The following is a 12539-nucleotide window of genomic DNA, read 5'->3' as shown; positions in this document are numbered from 1 at the left end:
TTGGAAATTCATACCCAACCCGTCATGTTAACTTTTTCACACAAGACTTATTTTTCACATAAAAGCAAGGCATAACTTAGATGTAACACCCGTTTTCCAAACACGTGTACTAACTTGCATACACATCTGTCATCACTAGTAATCAGCACTTACACCCAGGGCTGCCATCAGAAACTGTGGGGCCAGGTACTAATTAATCTGTCAGGGCCCCCCTCCCCATACATGTGCCCCCTCCCTCTTTGCCATACATGTGCCCCCTATCTCTCATCACAGTACATTCCCGCCACTCCCTCATCACAGTAAATGTTCCCCTCTCCCCAAAGTAAATGCCCCCCTCTCAACCTCCCCGCAATCACAGCAAATGTCCCCCTCTCCACTCCCCACAAGCACAATTAATATCCCCCTCTCCTTTCCTCACAAGCACATTTAATGTTCCCCTCTCTCCCCCAATCACAGTTAATGTCCCCCTCCCCAACAGTTAATGTCCCCTCTCCGCCCCAATCACAGTTAATGTCCCCCTCTCTTCCCCCTCCACAGTTAAGGTTCCCCTCCCCCTCCACAGTTAAGGTCCCCCTCTCCCTCTCCCCTCTACAGTTAAGGTCCCCAGGCTCTCCCTCCACAGTTAAGGTCCCCCTCCCCTCCCTCAATAATTAAGGTCCCCCAGGCTCTCACTCTCCCCCCTACCCCCACAGTTAAGGTCCCCCAGGCACTCCCTCTCCCCCCTCCCTCCACAGTTAAGGTCAACCAGGCTCTCCCTCTCCCCCTTCCCTCCACAGTTAAGGTCCCCCAGGCTTTCCCTCTCCCTCCTCCCTCCCTCCACAATTAAGGTCCCCCAGGCTCTCCCTCTCCCACCTCCCTTCACAGTTAAGGTCCCCCAGGCTCTCACTCCACTCCTCCACAGTTAAGGTCCCCCAGGCTCTCCCACCCCCCAAAAAATGAATACCTAATTAATTTACTTTCTCCTCTGCGATGCTGCAGCTCCTGGACACTGATACACTGGGAGCACGATGAGCAGTGATGACATTACTGCGCCGTGTTCCCAGCCTATAAGAGCCTAGAAGGCGGAGCTGCAGCATCGCGGAGAATAAGGTAAGAAGAAAAAGGGGCAGCATGGTCGGTGACAGAGGGGCCCGGACAATTCTTGTAGTCCGGTCAGACGGAGAGATCTGTCTGGGCCACCTAGTGTGTCTGGGCCCCTCACAGCAGTACTGGCCTTACCCCCCTGGTGACGACCCTGCTTACACCAGACCTGTAGCTGGTGCAAGTTTTATGACTGAAAACCACGTACCTTAGAGATACCCAAAGCTTAAATCGGGCTTGGCACAAGCTTACTGTACACTGTCACAGTGTATTCCTGGATACACTTTTCCGCTAAAAATTTGTCTTACCCTTTCTTAAACATATCTATTGAATCTGCCATCACAACCTTCCCTGGCAATGAATTCCATATTTTGACTGCCCTTACTGTAAAGAACCCCTTCCTTTGCTGGTTCTGAAATTTCCTCTCCTCTAACCTTGGGGGGTGACATTATTTTAAGGATGGGCAAGCAAAGACAATCATAATTTCTCAAAAACAGATCAGTATCAACATTTGCCGCAGTAAAAATTCTTCTCTTTGTACCTTGGCAAAACCATGTTGTCTTGGAGGGGGATGTAAATTTAAAATGTGATGGCAGATTTATAATTGGAATAGGGCATGTCCTTTATCAACTTTAAATTTCAGTATAAAAATAAAACTATCAAGTATGTGTGTGCTAGATGAAAAAGCAGCCAGTATTTAACTTATGTGCAAAAAATAAACTATTTTGCACCCCTTGCACTGTAACATGGTTTGACCAGGAGAAAAAGTACTCCTTTTTTTACCTTACTTAATGAATTAGGCCTGTAGTGACTAAGGCTGGTAAGTGCTTTTATTTTCTATAAACCATCCCCCAAGTGCATGAGTGATTGAGATATTCAGGTATCCATTTTCTTCTCAGCTGGGACCAGAGGGAAGTGCCCATAGCTCTAGGCTGGGTTTTTTGTTATTGTACTTCCTCACCATCTACATGGAAGTAGAGAATGGTTGTTAATGACCCCTGGTCTAGGTTGGAGGTTTTCTTCTCCCATGTCCCCAGCGGGAGTGGGTAGAGCTCCTAGGACATGTTTTTTGCATTGCATCTGTGTAGTGATGTTAAGGGGTAAATGTATCAAGCTGAGAGTTTTCCGGCGGGTTTGAAAAACCAATCAGATTCTAGCTATCATTTATTTAGTGCATTCTACAAAATGACAGCTAGAATCTGATTGGTTGCTATAGGCAACATCTCCACTTTTCAAACCCGCCAGCAAACTCTCAGCTTGATACATTTACCCCCAAATGTCTTGAATTGTTGAAAATGTTTGTAAATGTAAATATATACAGCAATTCTTTTATTAGCACCCTTTTACAAATCTAAATTGACATTGCCACATTAAGAACTTGAAATTTATTACTTATATCTTTATTTGTTAATAAGAGTATCATATTTGGCATATTTATTACATTTTAGGGTAATCTCCCCTTGCCTTCCCAACATTCTGCTTGGGCAGGCTGGGTGAGGCAACCTCTGCATGTTCTGCTGTAAAGGTGGGGAGGAGAACAAGCCCTTCAGCTTTATACTTGCTTATGTACCCTAGATGTGACTGTACTCACCTCCCTCTCTTTCTGTGTCTTAAATAACCACCTATGATGGGTCTTAAGCAGTCTAATTGCACTTGCTCCTTCTACAGACCTGGACAAGGCTCCCAGCTGTATTGTTGACTTGCTGACTGACTCCTATTAGGTGCTTTGTCATAATTTGGGGAGACAGGATCAGAGCATTGCTAGTATGTACTAGTACTAAATTTCAGAAAAAATATATGTTGCTTCACTAGTATGTAAAACAAGTTGGATGTATAACCTTTGTTTTGTATAGAGGTGCTTTTGACACCACAAATATTGACAGGGCCTCACATCATTACAATTGTGCTGTTGGGTATCCTGTTCCTTCCACCAATTCTCTCATTCTGTGGATTTCATTCCTCTGACCAACAGATGACAAGATCGGCACACTCATCTATTGAAATAGTCTGTATGTTGTGAATATTTTGTTGATCCAAGTGGCTTCAGGTTGTTTTATCAATGTCCAATTAAAATCTGCGGCCATCATTAGTAGCAGGAGATGAAGACTGAATGCAAAAAAGTGCCCTGATCTGAGTCAAACACACCTCAAAAAGTCACCACTAAAATGTTATAAGCAATCTTGTAAATTTACACAATTCATTTACAAAATGCAAATAAATCTAAAATTTAACAGCCTTGACTAGGCTGCACATATATTGAACATACTGAACATTTAAAAGGTTTGACTGGGCTAAAAATGTCACTGACTTTGTGTATCGTAAACAGCTTTGGTAATGTTATCAAGATTAATGGCATAAACGTGTTTGGCATAGAAAAGTCATGCATCAGCTGTATGTTTTCCCTGTGTTTGCTCTGTTTGACAACACATAGTATATATATATATATATATAATGCGAAATATAGTTAACCAGATTTGCAGAAATCGTCCTTTAGCTATGCCCCTGCTTTTTAAATTACATCACCCTGAACTTGATGATTATTCTGGGGTCACTAAAAGTCCTACACCATAGAAGACTTTCTTCCATATTTGACAATTGTGAAAGCTAATAATCCAGAAACAGCTATATGCAACTTGGATATTTAGCTCTTCATTTGGCAGTATCTGTGTTATTATCCAGTTGTGTCTGAGTGCATAGTTGGCCGTAAAGAACAATTTGCTTGACCTTACTCCAATAACTTTCTCAATGTCTACATGGCAACATATTGTTTACCAAACAGAGGTAAATACAGTCATCAATTTTGTATTCATTGTTAATGAACACAATAGATAGATGTTTAAGAAATATTTACAGCACCGATAACTCGATTACCACTATTTCTGATACTTTACAACATCAGAATCAACAATATGGCCGACAGAAGCCTAGCACAATTAGCACACAGCACTGCTCTCTGTCTCCATTCCCTAATGTTCTGACAGGACTAAGGATGAGCGGACTCGGATTCCTGGAATCCGAGCCCCCCGAACAGCGCGGATCCGAGTCAGATCCGAGCACTGTCCGGGTATTCCCGCCGATTCCGAAACTTAAAACGAGGCTCTGAGTCATAATCCCGCTGTCGGATCTCGCGCTACTCGGAACCTTTAAATTCCCCGCTTGCCGCCGCCATCTTCACTCGGGCATTGATCAGGGAAGACGGAAGGTGTGTTAGGTGGTCCTCTGTCCTGCTATTTCTCGTGCTGTGCTGTGCTGTGCTCTGTCCTGCTGAGTCCAGTGGTGCTTTTGCCAGTGCTCTGTCCTTGCTGAGTCCAGTGGTGCATCAGTCCAGCGGTGCGTTTTGTCCTGTGCTTTGTTCTGCTAAGTGCATATTTATTTCAAAAGTATTAAAAATTCTTCCAGAAAAAGAAAAAAAAAAAAAAGAAAAATTCTACAAAAATCCTTTTAAAATAATATTAAAAAAAATGAAAAAAAGTCCTTGCTGAGTCCAGTGGTGCATCAGTCCAGTGCTCTGTCCTTGCTGAGTCCAGTGGTGCATCAGTCCAGTGCTCTGTCCTTGCTGAGTCCAGTGGTGCATCAGTCCAGTGCTCTGTCCTTGCTGAGTCCAGTGGTGCATCAGTCCAGTGCTCTGTCCTTGCTGAGTCCAGTGGTGCATCAGTCCAGTGCTCTGTCCTTGCTGAGTCCAGTGGTGCATCAGTCCAGTGCTCTGTCCTTGCTGAGTCCAGTGGTGCATCAGTCCAGTGCTCTGTCCTTGCTGAGTCCAGCGGTGCGTTTTTTCCTGTGCTTTGTTCTGCTAAGTGCATATTTATTTCAAAAGTATTAAAAATTCTTCCATAAAAAGAAAAAAAAAAGAAAAATTCTACAAAAATCCTTTTAAAAAAATATAAAAAAATATTCTAAAAAGTCTAAAAAAAATTATTTCAGTCCATTAACATTAATACTTCAATCTATTAAAAATTGTTCACTGTTCTTGCAGTATTTAAAAAATAGTACTGTAATACAACGTGTGCTGCATATAATGGAGTACCAAAATTTGGGGGATAAAGTAGGGAAAGACCAAGACCCACTTCCACCTAATACTGAAGCTGCTGCCACTAGTCATGACATAGATGATGAAATGCCATCAACGTCGTCTGCCAAGGCCGATGCCCAATCTCCTAGTAGAGGACATGTAAAATTCAAAAAGCAAAATTACACTACAATTAGTAAAAAAAGAAAATTGAAAACATCTGAGGCGAAACGTAAACTTGCCAATATGCCCTTTACGACACGGAGTGGCAAGGAACGGCTTAGGTCCTGGCCCGTGTTCAGGACTAGTGGTTCAGCTTCACCCAAGGATCTAAGACCTCCTCCTCCCCCCCTCCAAAAAATTTAAAAGAGTTATGCTGTCAGCAACAAAACAGCAAACAACTCTGCCTTCTAAACAGATGACATCACAAATCCCCAAGGCGAGTCAAAGGGTGTTGGTGGTTGTGAAGCCTGACCTTCCCATCACTGTACGGGAAGAGGTGACTCCATCCACCATTTGCAGCACACCCTCTGCATATGCTGGAAAGATGACCCACAGTGTAGATCCAGATTTGGATAATCAAGGTGTCAAGGAGGCTATTGATGTAGCTGGCGTTGTGGAGGAACTTGATGAGGAGGATGCTGATGTGGTTATTTTAAATAAGGCACCAGGGGGGGAAAAAGTGGATGTCCATGGGATGAAAAAGCCCATCGTCATGCCTGGTCAGAAGACCAAGAAATGCACCTCTTCTGTCTGGAGTTATATTTACCCCAATCCGGATAACAAATGTATGGCCACATGTAGCTTATGTAAAGCTCAAATAAGCAGGGGTAAGGATCTTGGCCACCTAGGGACATCCTCCCTTATACGTCACCTGAATAACCTTCATAGTTCAGGGAGAGATGAATAGCTTTTTTTGTGTGGGGGCCCAAACAAACCAATCACTTCAGCCACAGTTTTTAATACTTTAATTGTATATGTAGTTCCCAAAAAGAGGAACTGCCACTTCTATTGAATACTTTAATTGTATATGTAGTTCCCAAAAAGAGGAACTGCCACTTCTATTGAATACTTTAATTGTATATGTAGTTCCCAAAAAGAGGAACTGCCACTTCTATTGAATACTTTAATTGTATATGTAGTTCCCAAAAAGAGGAACTGCCACTTCTATTGAATACTTTAATTGTATATGTAGTTCCCAAAAAGAGGAACTGCCACTTCTATTGAATACTTTAATTGTATATGTAGTTCCCAAAAAGAGGAACTGCCACTTCTATTGAATACTTTAATTGTATATGTAGTTCCCAAAAAGAGGAACTGCCACTTCTATTAAATACTTTAATTGTATATGTAGTTCCCAAAAAGAGGAACTGCCACTTCTATTGAATACTTTAATTGTATATGTAGTTCCCAAAAAGAGGAACTGCCACTTCTATTTAATACTTTAATTGTATATGTAGTTCCCAAAAAGAGGAACTGCCACTTCTATTTATATTTTCATTCTATATGTAGTTCCCAAAAAGAGGAACTGCCATTTCTATTACTACTTTCTTTCTTTCTTTCTGTATTTCCAAAAAAGAGGAACTGCCATTTGTATTGCTACGTTTTTTTTTTTTTTGTAGCTCCAAAAAAAAATAACTGCGGCCTTAACTGCTATGTTGGTGTTAGACGTGCATCCGGTGTCCGCCATCTGTGCAGTGGTATTCAGACCAGTTGAGGGTTTTATATTGTGGCCCCGGTACCAAATTGGGTACCGGGGTCACTCCACTACGCAGTCCAGATAGATGCGTATCAGATATTAAACTACATTCAATGTTGGGGCCAAATCCAAAATTAATTAAAATGACCTGTCATCGTCAAAAACAAGAGGTTTTGACGCGTTAGAACTACACCCTGTATATGCTGCAGAGGATGTAGGATCAGCCATCTGTAGAGTGAAATTCTGACCAGTTAAGTTTTTTTATTGTGGCCCCGGTACCAAATTGGGTACCAGGGCCACTACACTACGCAGTCCAGATAGCTGTGCAGTGGAATTGAGACCAGTTTATGTTTTTTTATTGTGGCCCCGGTACCAAATTGGGTACCGGGGCTACTACACTACGCATTCCAGATAGCTGTGCAGTGGAATTGAGACCAGTTTATGTTTTTTTATTGTGGCCCCGGTACCAAATTGGGTACCGGGGCTACTACACTACGCAGTCCAGATAGCTGTGCAGTGGAATTGAGACCAGTTTATGTTTTTTTATTGTGACCCCGGTACCAAATTGTGTACCGGGGCCACTACACTACGCAGTCCAGATAGCTGTGCAGTGGAATTGAGACCAGTTTATGTTTTTTTATTGTGGCCCCGGTACCAAATTGTGTACCGGGGCCACTACACTACGCAGTCCAGATAGCTGTGCAGTGGAATTGAGACCAGTTTATGTTTTTTTATTGTGGCCCCGGTACCAAATTGGGTACCGGGGCCACTACACTACGCAGTTCAGATAGCTGTGCAGTGGAATTGAGACCAGTTTATGTTTTTTTATTGTGGCCCCGATACCAAATTGGGTACCGGGGCCACTACACTACGCAGTTCAGATAGCTGTGCAGTGGAATTGAGACCAGTTTATGTTTTTTTATTGTGGCCCCGGTACCAAATTGGGTACCGGGGCCACTACACTACGCAGTCCAGAAAGCTACCTCGGTCCAACGATTTGGACTAAAAACAATATTGTGAAGTGTGAGGTGTTCCAAATACACTGGAAATTAGTGGAAATGATTGTTATTGAATGTTATAGAGGTTAATAATAGCGTAGGAGTAAAAAACAAACAAAAAACTAGATTTTAGCACTTTTTATGCTTTTTTATAAAAAAATCAGATCCCAAAACCCTAAATCAGAACCAAAACCTTTCGTCAGGTGTTTTGGCAAAACAAATCAGAACCCAAAACCTCAAGCTAATCAGAACCCAAAACCCAAAACCCAAAACACTAAAAGTGCCGGTGCACACCCTTAGACAGGACCCTACTACTCTGGTACTTAAAAAAGAAAACAATGACGCCGACATATTCAGCAGCAGAACTCTATTTGCAAATGTAGCAATTATCATTAGCAGACAACAGTAAACTGTATTTTTTCTTTCTCTCTAACCACAGGAGAAAGAATGTGTGGCTATACAGAAACAGTGGGAGATACTGTAGTAAATGTATGTTACTCAGTCAGTTGCTTAGCTCGTTTCCCAACTTGTATGCACTGAAATTTCAGATAGCATTATTATTATTATTATTATTATTATCCTTTATTTATTTAACACTGACATTTTATGCAGCACTGCAAATTGATGGAATTATGATGCAAATAAAAAAATTACACATAGTGACATGAAACAGAAGGACCTGCACCAATGATCTCCCAATATACGAGTTGTGGGGAAAAATTAATCTTTAATTGGTGGGGAAAGTATGTTTGGCTACTGTAACGCTGAAGCATTACCAGCCACCAATGTTACATATTGGTGACCGTCATTTCTGTGCAGCTATTGTAAAGAGGACAATGGAGACATAGAAGATGAATTAATCATTGTAGACATTTTAAGGCAATCAGTTGCTGACAACAATGATTTTCTTTTACAATCTATTTTAATCAAGTCTCCTTCCTTTTCTGGTTCTGATGAATTATTTTGCTTTTGTGTTGTATGAGCACTAGATTTTTAGTGATGGGCTAACGGCATCAAGGCCAAGAACCCTCCCTGCCACTGGATCCTTCTTGAATTTGGTATCAAAAGGCAAGATTGTTGCATGGCCATCAGTGAGTCCATGATTGTTTGGGGCTTGTTAGGAATTTTCTGTCTTCACCTTGTGGTCATGCACCGGCTCGGAGTAGCAATCTGACTGGTGTTTTTCTTTGGCATTGTGTTTGCTGGCAATGTGAGAAATGCTTATTAATCCTTTTGTTGCTAACAATGTAGGCTCTAAATTGGTACCTAGCATACCTATAGGAGGCTACAGATATATGTCCTACATTGGCTGGCCTCCGCTCCCATACTGTTCCAAACTGAGCTAATTGACCGCAGCTTGGAAAGTCAGTGAATCATGGGGTACTTCTTTCACATGTTATTTGTAATTGGGTGTCCTTTTGGAGTGCCTGATTGCTACTTAGTGTACATGGAGAAAGTGATCTTATAGAGATCACTATATGCAGAAGCACGAGTGACATGATCACAGGTGTTTCCGGGATAAAAGAGATGATCTGGGTAAAGGTGGATCAGTTTGGTAAAAATACCAGATTTACAGATCAAATCTTCATGGGTGTGAGCAGAATATTACTGCTGTCTGCTCCAGACCACTTTCATTTATGAAAAGCAAGAAATGAACTGCCCAGACTTGCATATGGGCAATTGTGCCTACTTATGTTCACAGCTGCTTTGAGCATGATAATGATCCATCTGTGCCTCTGATGTGCCCAGTCATTGCAGTTTGGAAGATAGTACTTTACAGTTCATGTCTAATACAACTGAAAATGCTGAACACATTTCACCTGACCTCATCATTAATTTAAATGTTTCCTTTTTCTCCCAATATCAAATATTGGGACTGCCAATAACACAAGGGACAAATATGTTTTTTTAATATATTTTTTTATACTACTTAAATCCAAAACAACTGACTGTTGATGACTGAGAAACTGCTATCCCAGATAAACATATGAAGCCCACATACATGGGTTAGAAATGACACCACCCTCTGCATACACCTTAGCAGGGTTGGTAGTAAAGTAGAGGCAGTCTAAATCACATGGTGCACAACAATTGAGTTCCCAGCATGTTTTTTTAAGTGTAAAACAAAAGACGGTATGCCAGCCACAAGTTTAACCATTTTTTTTTAACTTTGTTTTGAGATGAAGATCTAAGAAAGCTTTCTCTTGATTACCTTTTGTTTCTTGGTCTGTGACTGAAGACAACTAGAGTATACAATTAGGTCACTCTCTTAATCCAACACATTTTTGGTAGTAGCTGAAGACCAGACTTTGTCACTTTGGGGAAAAGGAAGAATCGGGTCTTCCACTCCATATCTCCCCAACAGTCCCTCTTGAATGAATGTCTCTGTCCTTACTAACCAAGCAAGCCTTTCTGTTGAACAAGTCTAATTTCAATGTACACCTTTTATCAATTAACCCACTACCAGTAAATTGTCCAAAAATATTCAAACTAATCAGTACTCCCAATAAATCCAAAACAATGCCCCTGCTATGTCTACCTAACAGGATTCTGCATAGACTAATCAAACCTACTTGCCATTCATGGGCTACACATACTTGCCCCACAGATTCAATGTAAACACTAAGAGAAATGAATCATGTTAACTATTGTAGGATAGTGAACATATACCATAAATGGCATTTTATACATGTTTTAAGTATAAATAGCTAATGATTTATTAATGATAGTTTCAGACCTTTTATTATATTCCCTAGACTTTTGCTCTATGCAAATTAACTCTTTCTCAAGTTGCACGCTTACTATGTACTTTCAAATATTTGTACTCATCGTCTTTTTACTATACTCAACCTTTTGAAATCATAATCTCAAATACCCAAAGCTTTTCAAAATATTCTCAAATTCTCTGTAACAAAAGCACAAAAGTATAGAAGAAGGCAATTCTTCGTATTTGATCACAGCATGGTAGATGGGACTTGGAGCAACAACAGATGGCTGTAAAAATCTGGATGCATTTTTAAAATGATAAAAGTTCTTAATTTAGGCTTTATTGATCACTTTTCTGGTGTACATACTTTAATATGCTGTGTATTTTGCATTTCTGCCCCATAAAGTGTAAATCCATTCAGTGGTCCTTCTGTTCTTGCTCTACAAAAATATATTGTAAATAAAGCAAAATAAATACATAAAAATAAAGTAGTATATAAAGTGTTATTCTTAGACAACTATCTGATAAAAGACACTGAGCAAACATTACTTACATCAGTCAAATGTTATTTTCTTCATATTGCATTCAAGTTTTTAGAGGATTAGAAAGAGCAGATAATATGGAATAGGTAATAACTTTGTTTTAGACCTACAATAAAAGTTTATATTGCACTGTTTCTGAGTAAGTTTTATATTGCTTACATCCAGCATATTTATTATAATACATTGAAACACATTTAATTTACATATTTGCATTATAATGGGAAAAATGTCAAAATAGGGAATAAACAGACTTATATTGTATTACTTACTAACATTCATCTGTGTTTTTTTAAAAAAAAGCACATACAATAATACAGGTTTGTTAATTGGTGATCAGTATTCTGTCAAACAAGGTATTAACAATAGTGTTGATATATACATTAAACTATATACATATTCCATAGACAAAAAACCTTACGGTTTAACATGTCCGATTAAGGTTCCTTACACTTGCACACCATCTAAAATGTAAGAAAATGATTGAAACTCTTTCACTCAAACTCCAAAAAGCAATGCAATTACGACGATTAAGGCAGAAACCTTAATGGACGTGTTCCTTGTGCAATACATAGTATGCCATCACATCCTGTGGTTAGCTGCAGATTCAGCACTATCATGGAGTGAGATTGCTGTCACTCACAAAATGGTGGTGCTGCTAATTCACAGATTTATGTGTTCACTGGAATACACACATACAGTACTATTACATTTTCTTAGTTTAGCTTTATTATAGTTTAGGGCCTGGGTGTCTTAGAAAGAGACAGTAAAGCAACTTCATAAAAAAGTAGAACTACAAAATAACAATAGAGTTAAATTACATTAAATTGGTGCAGAAGCCGATGCTTAGTTTGGTTTTCAGTAAGCAATGTCTGCCATTACATTCTTTTACAAGCTAACTTTTAAGCATACATAAAGCCAACAAGACTATTTTAGTAAATTGCACAATAGTGTAATCCTAACACACAGAGATTTTCTGCAGGGATCTATCAGCCACAGGAACCATATTTAGTGAGGAGGCATGTATTGCAGGTATCTTTTAGGAGCAGGCACAATATTGGAGGGAGGAATGCTCTACAGGGATCTGTCAGCTGCGAGGAGTGTTTTGGGTGGAGGGATGCTCTGCAGGGATCTTTCGGGAGCAGATACTATTTGGTGATGAGCTATGTTCTGCAGGTATCTTTTAGGAGGAGGCACAGTCTTGGGGGAGGGATGCTCTGCAGGGGTATGTCAGGAGCAAGTATTGTAATTCTGGAGGAGAGATATTCTGCAGGGATCTACTTGGAACAGGTACAGTGTTGGTGGGAGGAATGATTTGCAGGGATCTGTCAGGAGGGTGTTGTATGTTGAGTTTAAGGATGCTCTGCAGGGGTCTGTCAGCTGCGGGGAATGTTTTGAGTGGAGGGATGCTCTGCAGGGATCTTTCTGGAGCAGATACTATTTGGTGATGAGCGATGTTCTACAGGTATCTTTTATGAGCTGGCACAGTCTTGGAGGGAGAAATATTCTA

This window comes from Mixophyes fleayi, chromosome 5 (genome assembly GCF_038048845.1).
Source record: "Mixophyes fleayi isolate aMixFle1 chromosome 5, aMixFle1.hap1, whole genome shotgun sequence".
Classification (NCBI taxonomy): Eukaryota; Metazoa; Chordata; class Amphibia; order Anura; family Limnodynastidae; genus Mixophyes; species Mixophyes fleayi.
This window is presented reverse-complemented; position numbering follows the sequence as displayed.